Consider the following 12,661-nt stretch of genomic DNA (forward strand, 5'->3'; position numbering starts at 1 on the left):
GTCATTTCCCATTTTGTATGTATGCAACTGATTGTTCCTTCCTAAATGGAGTACTTTGCATTTGTCCTTGTTGAATTTCATCCTATTTACTTCAGACCATTTCTGCAGTTTGTCAAAAACATTTTGAATTCTAATCCTGTCCTCCAATGCACCTGCAACCTCTCCCAGCTTGGTATCGGCTGCAAACTTTATATTTGCACTCTCTGTGCCGTTACCTACATCACTGATGAAGATATTGAATAGAATCAGACCCAGGACAGATCTCTGGGGGAGAGGGGGGCACTCAGTCTGCCATTCCAGCTTGATTGTGAACCACTGGTAACTACTCTCAAAGTACAGGTTTCCAGCCAGTTGTGCACCCACCTTAGAGTAGGCTCATCTAGGCCATATTTCCTTAATTTGCTTATGAGAAGGTCATGTGAGACCATATCAAAAGCAAAAAGAAAAGGAGGACTTGTGGCACCTTAGAGACTAACCAATTTATTTGAGCATGAGCTTTCGTGAGCTACAGCTCACTTCATCGGATGCATACTGTGGAAATCGCAGAAGACATTATATACACAGAGACCATGAAACAATACCTCCTCCCACCCCACTCTCCTGCTGGTAATAGCTTATCTAAAGTGATCATCAAGTTGGGCCATTTCCAGCACAAATCCAGGTTTTCTCACCCTCCGCCCTCCCACAAACAAACTCACTCTCTTGCTCGTAATAGCCCATCCAAAGTGACCACTGTCTTCACAATGCGTATGATAATCAAGGTGGGCCATTTCCTGCAGAAATCCAGGTTCTCTCACCCCCTCACCCCCCTCCAAAAACCACACACACAAACTCACTCTCCTGCTGGTAATAGCCTATCCAAAGTGACCACGCTCCTTACAACCTGCATGAAAATCAAAGTGGGCCATTTCCAGCACAAATCCAGGTTTTCTCACTCCCCCACCCCCATACTCACACAAACTCACTCTCCTGCTGGTAATAGCTCATCCGAAGTGACCACTCCCCCTACAATGTGCATGATAATCAAGGTGGGCCATTTCCAGCACAAATCCAGGTTTTCTCACCCTCCCCCCACCCCCCCCCCACACAAACTCACTCTCCTGCTGGCAATAGCTCATCCAAACTGACCACTCTCCCCATACTGTGCAAGATATTTCACATCGCCTGCTTCCCCACATCCATGTGGCTTGTTAACCAGGCTAAGTGGGAGAGTAGATTGCATGATAGCAGATGACAGGACAAGCAGTAATGGTCTCAAGTTGCAGTGGGGGAGGTTTAGGTTGGATATTAGGAAAAACTTTTTCACTAGGAGGGTGGTGAAACACTGGAATGGGGTCCCTAGGGAGGTGGTGGAATCTCCTTCCTTAGAAGTTTTTAAGGTCAGGCTTGACAAAGCCCTGGCTGGGATGATTTAGTTGGGGATTGGTCCTGCTCTGGGCAGGGGGTTGGACTAGATGGCTTCCTGAGGTCCCTTCCAACCCTGATATTCTATGATTCTATGATTCTATGGTTTGACATGATTTCTTCGTGACTATTCTACTTATACCTGGTATAAATATATGTCTATATTATATACTTAGACTTTTATAAGGGGGTTGATTCGGTAATGCACAACACCATATCAACAGAGCACAGGTTAAACAGATGGCAGAGCTGGCTAACTGCCAGATCTCAGCCAGCAGCTGTCAATGGGGAATAGCCATCGAATGGGCATGTGGGGTCGGGACTAGGTCTTGATGCTACTCAACATTTTCATCAGCGATCTGGAGGTAAATATCAAAATGCTGCTGTTAAAATGTCTGGATGACCCAAAGATTGATGGTGTGACAAACAATGGCGAGGACAGGGCGCCATACAGGGCCATCTGGATCACTTAGTAACTGAGGCCCATTCAAAACAAAGGCATTTTTATAGAGTCAAATGCAAAGTTGTATGCCAAGAAACACGGGGTGCAGGGCACAGCTACTGAAGGGGGGGACTGTACCCTGGAAAGTAGCGACTCTAGCGAGGATTTAGGGGTCCCAGGGCACAGCAACTCAACTTGAGCTGCCAATGCAACGCTGTGATAAAAAGGGAACGCTGCAATCCTGGGCTGTATAAATGGGAGCAGAGAGCAGAAGGCTGCAGGTGATTTCACCCCTGTATTCGGCACTGCTGAGACAGACAGGAATACAGTGTCCCAATTTGCTCTCCCCATTTTAAAGAGGATGCTGAAACATTGGAGAGGGTGCAGAGAAGAACCACAAAAATGACTTGAAGGCTGGAAACGTCTCACAGAGAGAGACTTAAAGAGCTCAGTCTGTTTAGCTGATCACCTCTCAAACACCTTCCTGGGGAGAAAGGACTGGTGCAAGGGCGCCTTCCTCTAGCAGAGAAAGAACAAGGCCCAGTGCCTGGAAGCTGATGCCACACACGCAGATTAGAAACACGGCACCAGGGTTTACCAGTGAGGGCGATTAAGCAAGGGAACAAACTCCCACGGGACATGGTGGGATTCAGCATTTCTTGATTTCTTCGAATCCAGCCTGGCTCTTTCCAGAACATGCTCCAGCCAAATCACAAATGATTGGGCTCAAGGCAGGGGTAACTGGGTGAAATTGAATGGCCTTTGATATCCAGCAGATCAGACTGGATGATCTCATGGTCCCTTCTCGCCTTCAACTCTAATGCAGGTGGGTTTTAATTGGAAGAAACAATCAAATGAACCCCTGGGTTCCAAGAACCTGCTACTATTGCAACGTTGGACAATAAACAAGCCAAATTTCCGCCGGAAGTGAGTGAATATTAACATGCTGTAGAGGCAGAAAACACCCGGGGGAAAGATGTTTTTGTGTATTTGCTTTCTGCTGTGAGAATGGCCAGATCCCCAGCAATGCACTGGCGATCCCGGCTTAGCGTGGCATGTGAGGATGCCTGAGCAGAGATTAGAGCTATGTGCCAGGAGGAGGTGAAAGGCCACAGCCTGGCAAGCTGCTAAAAGCAATTTCCAGGGGCCACAAAGGTGTTTGATTACAAAAGGCAATTTTGTTTCTCTTCCTCTGGCAGCTTTGCAGGGCCCAAATGAGACTCGTGCATCTTCTTACCAAGCAAAAGGCAGCGTCTCTGAACACTGCGCCTCTCGCTGAGCCATCAGTGTGTTTATCTGCGTCTCAAGGTGAGGGATTGTCTATGGAAATCGCACATTGGGACCACAGCAGCGTGTTCTTCAGGCTGCAGCAGCCCCGTGTGGCTGAAGCAAGAGGCCCTGGATTCAAATTACTCCCTGGGAAGCAGGGGACACACCTAATACTGTTGGCAGATCCTGTTATTGTTTCACGCACTGAGTCTTCCCCAGGGTCTATGATGCCCAGCCACTCCACATCTACTCCCTAAGCTCTCCTGTCACAATGGCCATTGCTCCAGCCAAGCGTGCTAAGCAGACAGGGAGGGTGGGAGGCACCCAGGTAGCAAGCTGGACCTCTCCCATACACCAGGGTGCTCACCCCAGACACTTCCAGCTCTGGAGTGGAGGAGCATGTTTTGATCTCACAGCCACGCTCAGGAGCATGCCCTCCTATTGCTTTCCAGCCTATGACTGATTCCTCGTCATCCCCGAGCCCCGCCACGTTGCAGCTGGGTGTCCTAAGATGGATGCCACCATCCCACTTTCCATCTCGGACCCCCCAGTACTCCACAACAGGCTGTCTTGCCTCCTTAACGCCCTCCTCAGGGCTGGTGTGCTCCAAGCACACAGTGCAAATGAGCCATAAGAGTCCCAAGAGTCTGTTTGCCACCCCAGTGCAGAGAGTCCTTCAAATCCCACCACATCTAGTCCTTCAACGTAGCACATGCCACACTACTGCGTCTACCATCGCACCTAGGCTCTTCTTCACCCCTCTCCGGTCCTGCCAGAGTGCAGCCCTGCCTTTCCCAGCCAGAGCCCCCGGCCTCTCTGCTGGGAGTTCATCCGATCATCAATCCCCCCAATCCATTAACCTCTCATCTCAGGCAGGCCAGCCAGTCTTCCCTGCCACTCTTCCCCTGGTCCTCAGCCCTCTGGCTCCAGGACGGAGAGACATCAGCAGGGAAGCCTACTGCTCTGGTTCAGTGCTCAGACAGCAGCTCCCTTCAGCCCCCATGCTTTAGCTCAGGGAGATCAACTGGTTAGCTGGCCATCCCCTCTGCTACCCTTCAGCCTTTCACCAGGGGCCTCCTCCCTCTCCCATATTCCCTCGCCCTTTATAGCCCCAGCTGCTGCCCCACCCTCTTATGTGGCCAAACTGGGAGCATGCTTTCTGGCCCAGGACTTGCTCCACTTACAGGGGCCAGCTCCCCTATGCCAGCCCAGGAGGCGTACACTGGGATGTCTGCGCCTAGAACATGAGCGTGGGAGTGAGGAGGCCCATGGGTGCCAGGTTTGTATAATTTTTGGTGGTGCCCAGAACAGGTCCAAGCAGAGACGTCTCATCCATAGGATGGACCAGGGCAACCGCCCCAGGCCCCACTCTTTGGGGGGCCCCGCACTTCAGGAGGATGCAGGGTCCAGCGCGGCCTGGGGTGCTGGGGGGGGCCTGGCACTGGCAGCAGCGAGCGACCCGGCCCCAGCCCACCCCACTCCGCCACACCGGCTCCCAGCGTCGCTCGTGGGAGGGGGCACTAGCCGGAAGGAGGCAGGGCAGGAGGTTGGGGGAAGGGGTGGAGCGGGCTGGGGCCGAGTTGCTCGCTGCTGCTGGTGCCAGGCCCCTCGCTAAGCCCCGAGGCCGCCCTGGACCCTGCATCCCCCTGAAGCGCGGGACCCCCCAAAGCACGGGACCAGGGGCAGTTGCCTTGGTCCATCCGATGGATGGGCCAGCTCTGAAAATACAAGCCCAACCACTGGTGGAGCCGGGCCCACATTCCTGAATATTGGTGGAGCACTGGCACCATGGGCTATGCTGCAGGCCTGGGCTGATTGGCTTGCTGGGTGACCTGGGGAAAATCTCGCTGGACTGTGGTTTCCCCCATCAATAAAATGGGGAAGCCCATTCATGAATAGCCCAATGAGAGGAGCTGCCCATGTGCCTGTCATTGTGCAGCTGCTTTCCTGGGTCTCCCTGAAGAGCTGACCGGCCCGGCCCAGCAGCCGGAGAGGGCTGAACTCCGAAACCGAAACCTACGAAGCAGCAGCCTTGTAGTCCTGAACAGAGAGACAAGGTTGTAGCCAGCTGACAGTGCTGGGCTTGTGAGGGCTCCGCTCCCTGCATGGGAGGTTCTGGTTCTCAAGTTCAACCTCTCCACCAGATCAGCACAACACTAAAAGCGGCCAAATATTGTGCTGAGACTCCCTGGGCCTGGGCACCAGAGTCTTGAAATCCTGTTGGTGTCCGATTCAGCTAAATGCAAATGGAGGAAGAATATAAGAACAGCTATCCTGGGTCAGACCAGTGCTATCCTGTCATCTGACAGTAGCTGGTGCCAGATGCCTCAGAGGGAATGAACCAAACAGGGCAATTATCGAGTGATCCATCCCATCATCCAGTCCCAGCTTCTGGCAGTCAGAGGTTTTGGGATACCCAGAGCAGGGATTGCATCCCTGACCATCTTGGCCAATAGTGATTGATTGATCTATCCTCCATTAACTTATCTAAATCTTTTTGAACCCAAAAAGAAAAGGAGGACTTGTGGCACCTTGGAGACTAACCAATTTATTTGAGCATAAGCTTTCGTGAGCTACAGCTCACTTCATCGGATGCTGTAGCTCACGAAAGCTTATGCTCAAATAAATTGGTTAGTCTCCAAGGTGCCACAAGTCCTCCTTTTCTTTTTGCGAATACAGACTAACACGGCTGTTACTCTGAAACCTTTTTGAACCCAGTTATACTTTTGGCCATCACAACATCCCCTGGGAATGAGTCCCACAGGTTGACTGTGCTTTGTGTGAAGTATTTCCTTATGTTTGTTTTAAACCTGCAGCCTATTAATTTCATTTCCCTGGTTTTTGTGTTATGGGAAGGGGTAAATAACATTTCCCTATTCACTTTCTCCACACCAAGGATGATCCTGTACTTGGGGCACTGGACTGACTTGATTTGAAATTAGACGAAGGTTTCTAACTGTCATAAATATAAAGGGAAGGGTAAACCCCTTTAAAATCCCTCCTGGCCAGAGGAAAAACTCCTCTCACCTGTAAGGGGTTAAGACGCTAAAGGTAACCTCGCTGGCACCTGACCAAAATGACCAATGAGGAGACAAGATACTTTCAAAAGCTGGGAGGAGGGAGAGAAACAAAGGGTCTGTGTGTCTGTCTATATGCTGTTTCTGCCGGGGATAGACCAGGAATGGAGTCTTAGAACTTTTAGTAAGTAATCTAGCTAGGTATGTGTTAGATTATGATTTCTTTAAATGGCTGAGAAAAGAATTGTGCTGAATAGAATGACTATTTCTGTCTGTGTGTCTTTTTTGTAACTTAAGGTTTTGCCAAGAGGGGTTCTCTATGTTTTGAATCTAATTACCCTGTAAGGTATCTACCATCCTGATTTTACAGAGGTGATTTCTTTACTTCTATTTCTATTAAAAGTCTTCTTGTAAGAAAACTGAATGCTTTTTCATTATTCTCAGATCCAAGGGTTTGGGTCTGTGGTCACCTATGCAAATTGGTGAGGCTTTTTATCCAACATTTCCCAGGAAAGGGGGGTGCAAGGTTTTGGGAAGTATTTGGGGGGAAAGACGTTTCCAAACAGCTCTTCCCCAGTAACCAGTATTTGTTTGGTGGTGGTAGCGGCCAATCCCAGGACAAAGGGTGGAATATTTTGTACCTTGGGGAAGTTTTGACCTAAGCTGGTAAAGATAAGCTTAGGAGGTTTTTCATGCAGGTCCCCACATCTGTACCCTAGCTTTCAGAGTGGGGAGGAAACCTTGACGCTAACCATCAGAGTAGTGAAATTCTGGAACAGCCTTCTAAGGGGAGCAGTGGGGGCAAAAGACCTATCTGGCTTCAAGATTAATCTCGATAAGTTTATGGAGGAGATGGTATGATGGGATAACATGATTTTGGCAATTAATTGATCTTTGACTATTAGTGGTAAACAGGCCCAATGGCCTGTGATAGGATGTTAGATGGGATGGGAACTGAGTTACTACAGAGAATTCTTTCCTAGGTGTCTGGCTGGTGAATCTTGCCCATATGCTCAGGGTTCAGCTGATCGCCATATTTGGGGTCGGGAATGAATTTTCCTCCAGGGCAGATTGGTAGAGGCCCTGGGAGGTTTTTGCCTTTCCCTGCAGCATGGGGCATGGATCACTCGCTGGAGAATTCTCTGCACCTTGAAGTCTTTAAACCATGATTTGAGGACTTCAATAGCTCAGACATAGGTGAGAGGTTTATTGCAGGAGTGGGTGGGTGAGATTTGGTGGCCTGCATTGTGCAGGAGGTCAGACTAGATGATCATAACGGTCCCGTCTGACCTTAAAGTCTATGAGACAAAACAGATCTGTGACTCTGATACAGATTTCCTGTGAGGCCTTGGGCATGTCACTTAATCTGCCCTAGCTCACAGATGTCTGTGAGGTGCTCAGACAGTCTAGTGATGGGGTATCTAGAGACACTGTAAAGCTTAAATCTCAGTCTGAACTTCCTCAAAACTGAGCCTGGATCTGGGGCTTTGGAGTCATCTTTAGTGGAACTCCAACCATTTTGTTCCCGAAATGGCCTCTCCAAGCCATTGTTTTCAGAAGGGGACAAAATGGTTTCACAACCCTAGAAAAATCCTTGTATGTCCCACATGCCCTGCCCTTGCTTTGCAGACGATGAAGCTAAGACATGCAGCTTTGCTGATCTTCTATTTATTAACTCCTGCATCGACAGATGCTGCAGGCCTTTGTGGTTTGAAGCCCACGGGACACATGCAGCAAGGAGTGAGACAATTCCAGGTGCCGTCCATTATCAGTCCCCAATCTGGGGTATTTCCAACAGCACTGTCATGGACAAGCCAATTATTAAGGTCACTTTGGGTCACACACGGGAACTGTCGCATCAGTGGGATGTGGCACATTTGTATCTACACATCTCAGCACTTCACTTTCATAGATTTTTAAAGCCAAGAAGGACCATCTAATCTGACCTACTGTTTACCACGGGCCATTACATTTCACTCAGTTACCCCTGCATTGAGCTCAATAACTTGTACGTTTGACTAAAGTATATCTTCCAGCAAGGCAATCTGTCTTGCTTTGAAGCCGTCAAGAGATGGAGAATTTACCTCTTCCCTTGGTAGTTTGTCCCAGTGATTAATCAACTTTACTGTTACAAATCTGTCCCTAATTTGAATCTGAATTCACTACAATGGGAGGTGCTCGGGTTCTCTCCCCCTTCAAAGCTGCAGGACAAGGGAGAAGTTAAGCTGTGTAAAAACTCTTCAGTGCTTCTAAGTCTGTTGGGTGGTAATGGCCCAGCCATATAGTTAAGGATAGCATCTCTGGATTCTCATATTGCGTTTAGTCTTTCGTGGGGTTTTCGGATGCACTGATTTAGGAAACTAGCCGAAACAGTTATGAACACATGATACTGCATTAATACAGCAGAGCACTGGTGCCTCTAAAATGAGATTTAAAAAGAAGGCAAGAGGACTCCTGGTACACCCGGCCAGCTGCCCAATGACACACAGGACAAAGGTGGGTGCCCCATTGGGAAGTTGGCTAACACGGCACCACTCTGCTCTGACGCCCCAGCTCGTGTATTCTCTAGAGCCGGCACTGCAATCGGATCAGAAGAGAAGCACCGTTCAGCTAACTCTTGAGAAGTGGGGGCTAAGGGCATAGGCACCAACGTCTCCTGGCGCCGGTGGGTGCTTGACCCCTCGGCCGTGCCCTGCCCCCATTCCAACCCCTTCCCCAAAGTCCCTGCACCAACTCCGCCCCCTCCCTGCTCCTATTGGACCCCTTCCCCAAATCCCCGCCCCGGCCCCGCCTCTTCCCCTGAGCACCCTGCGTTCCCACTCACAGGAGGATCCTGGGAACTCCAGGCCAGTCAGCCTCACCTCAGCCCCTGGAAAAGTCATGGAGCAGGTCCTCAAGGAATCAATTCTGAAGCACTTAGAGGAGAGGAAAGTGATCGGGAACAGTCAGCATGGATTCACCAAGGGCAAGTCATGCCTGACTAATCTAACTGCCTTCTATGACGAGATAACTGGCTCTGTGGATGAGGGGAAAGCAGTGGACGTGTTGTTCCTTGACTTTAGCAAAGCTTTTGACACGGTCTCCCACAGTATTCTTGCCAGCAAGTTAAAGAAGTATGGGCTGGATGAATGGACTATAAGGTGGATAGAAAGCTGGCTAGATTGTCGGGCTCAACGGGGTGTGATCAATGGCTCCATGTCTAGTTGGCAGCCGGTATCAAGTGGAGTGCCCCAGGGGTCGGTCCTGGGACTGGTTTTGTTCAATATCTTCATAAATGATCTGGAGGATGGTGTGGATTGCACCCTCAGCAAGTTTGCAGATGACACTAAACTGGGAGGAGTGGTAGATACGCTGGAGGGTAGAGATAGGATAGAGAGGGCCCTAGACAAATTAGAGGACTGGGCCAAAAGAAATCTGATGAGGTTCAACAAGGACAAGTGCAGGGTCCTGCACTTAGGACGGAAGAATCCCATGCACCGCTACAGACTAGGGACTGAATGGCTCGGCAGCAGTTCTGCACAAAAGGACCTAGGGGTGACAGTGGACGAGAAGCTGGATATGAGTCAACAGTGTGCCCTTGTTGCCAAGAAGGCCAATGGCATTTTGGGATGTATATGTAGGGGCATTGCCAGCAGATCGAGGGATGTGATCGTTCCCCTCTATTCGACATTGGTGAGGCCTCATCTGGAGTACTGTGTCCAGTTTTGGGCCCCACACTACAAGAAGGATGTGGAAAAATTGGAAAGCGTCCAGCGGAGGGCAACAAAAATGATTAGGGGACTGGAACACATGAGTTATGAGGAGAGGCTGAGGGAACTGGGATTGTTTAGTCTGCAGAAGAGAAGAATGAGGGGGGATTTGATAGCTGCTTTCAACTACCTGAAAGGGGGTTCCAAAGAGGATAGATCTAGACTGTTCTCAGTGGTAGTTGATGACAGAACAAGGAGTAATGGTCTCAAGTTGCAGTGGGGGAGGTTTAGGTTGGATATTAGGAACAACTTTTTCACTAGGAGGGTGGTGAAGCACTAGAATGGGTTACCTAGGGAGGTGGTGGAATCTCCTTCCTTAGATATTTTTAACGTCAGGCTTGACAAAGCCCTGGCTGGGATGATTTAGTTGGGGATTGGTCCTGCTTTGAGCAGGGGGTTGGAGTAGATGACCTCCTGAGGTCCCTTCCAACCCTGATATTCTATGATTCCTCCCCCTCCCTCCCACAGTTTGTTACACCGCAAAACAGCTTTTTCGCAGTGGCAAGCACTGGGAGAAGCAGGGTGCTCAGGGGAGGAGGCAGCTGTGAGCTGGGGTGGGGTGGGGAACTGCGGGTGGATGCAGAGCACCCACCAATTTTTCCCCGTGGGAATTTTTCCCTGTGCCACAGACTTGGCACCTATGGCTAAGGGTTAGAATTAGGAAGCAAGTCTCTTAGGTGCTCTCCCTGATGGAGGCTCTACCAGTGAGATGATCAAGCTACTTTAGGCCCAAATTTTGTGCCCAACTCAGGAGCCTGGGCCTAGGCTTGCAGAGTTAATAAATCTCTACAACTCAGTTAAAGTCAATAAGAGCTACAGTGCTTGTTACCTCTGAAAATCAGGGCCTAAGGCCCAGCTTTGCTAAAGGAGATTGGCCACAGACTTTGACCCCAGTTGGGACACTTAAGGGCTGATTTCCAGAGGTGCCAGACTCCCAGCCCCTTTTGCCTTGCCCCAGAGAGGTGGCTGCAGCACGGCCAATTACCAGGCCCAGTATGTCTAAAGTCAGCTTAAGGCTATTGAAGACGTTGGCCTTCCCTTCGCCCTGCCTCAGTACAATGGCAGTAATACTTTCCCAGCTCAGAGGAGTGCTGCCAAAATTAATTCAAACCAGTAAAGCATTCCCAGCTCCTTGCATGAAAGGGACTAAGTGCCAAGTACTATTATGCTACAATAAGCATTCAAGAGGTATGAAAGGCTTTGAATTTTCAGTGTGATAGCTGATAAGCATAACAAAACACCTGTCATGAACTGCAGCTGACCGCATTTGACAGTGTGACATTACTGCTTATTGCATGCAGAGACTAACTTAAAAATCTGGGGGGGAAAAGTAGAGGAAAACCTACTATTTGATCGAAGATTTAAAATAAGTGTCAAAACTATCTGATTAAAGCAATGCCAGTTCACCTGGGGGGGGGGGGGGGGTGCTGTTGATGGACACAGAGACATGGAGTATTATTTTAACACCTAAAAAACCCACTAAACTGGGAAATGTAGTTTTGTGACAATGTGGTGCAGAATTCTAAGGAAACACAGTCATTGAAACCCAGGTCCTAAACGTATTTTTGGCACTGAACTTCCTGGAAGTTTAAATACCTTTGAGGATCTGGGCCTTAAACCCCACTGCAGACACTGAGAGATGTGCTTAACTTAAGTCCCTTTGTACTCCCACAAGTTTTTATGCATGTGCTTAATTCCACCCATAAGAGTAGCCTCATTAAAGGCAATCTCCCATGTTCTTTTTAAAACTGCAAACCATGATACATACAGCAATATTAATTTCACATGGAACTAGGAAATACCTTGTTAATCATATTGTTCATTCCAATACATGTTAAAACCAAGCGCTCAGTTTAGTAAGGCTATGCTTTAGAACATAAGAACAGCCAGACGGGGTCAGACCAAATGTCCATCTAGCCCAGTATCCTGTCTTCCGACAGAGGCCAATGCCAGGTGTCCCACAGGGAATGAACAGAACAGGGAATCATCAAATGAGCAATCCCCTGTCATCCATTCTCAGCTTCTGGCAAACAGAGGCTAGGGACACCATCCCTGCCCGTCCTGACTAATAGCCATTGATGGACCTAGCCTCCATGAATTTATCTAGTTCTTTTTTGAACCCTGTTAGTCTTGGCCTTCCCAACATCCTCTGACAAGGAGTTCCACAGACTGACTGTGCATTGTGTGAAACAATACTTCCTTTTGTTTTAAACCTACTGCCTATTCATTTCATTTGGTGGCCCTTAGTTTGTGTGTTAAGAGAAGGAGTAAATAGCACTTCCTGATTTACTTACTCTACACCGGTATGATTTTATAGACCTCAATCATATCCCCCCCACCCTAGCCCCGGTCATCTTTTCCAAGCTGAAAAGTCCCAGTCTTATTAATCTCCACATATGGAACCTGTTCCATGCCCCAATCATTTTTGTTGCCCTTTTCTGAACCTTTTCCAATTCCAATGCATCTTTTTTGAGATGGGGCGACCAGACTACATGCAGTATTCAAGCTGTGGGCGTACCATGGATTTATACAGAGGCAATATGATATTTTCTGTCTTATCATCTCTCCCTTTCTTAAAGATTCACAACATTGTTCGCTTTTTTGACTGCCGCTGCACATTGAGTGGATGTTTTCAGAGAAAACTCTCCACAATGACTCCAAGATCTTTCTTGAGTGGTAACAGTTAATTTAGACCCATCATTGTACATGTATAGTTGGGTTTATATTTTCCAGTGTGCATTACTTTGCATTTATTAACACTGAATTTCATCTGCCATTTT

This window comes from Chelonia mydas, chromosome 19 (assembly GCF_015237465.2).
Source record: "Chelonia mydas isolate rCheMyd1 chromosome 19, rCheMyd1.pri.v2, whole genome shotgun sequence".
Lineage (NCBI taxonomy): Eukaryota > Metazoa > Chordata > Testudines > Cheloniidae > Chelonia > Chelonia mydas.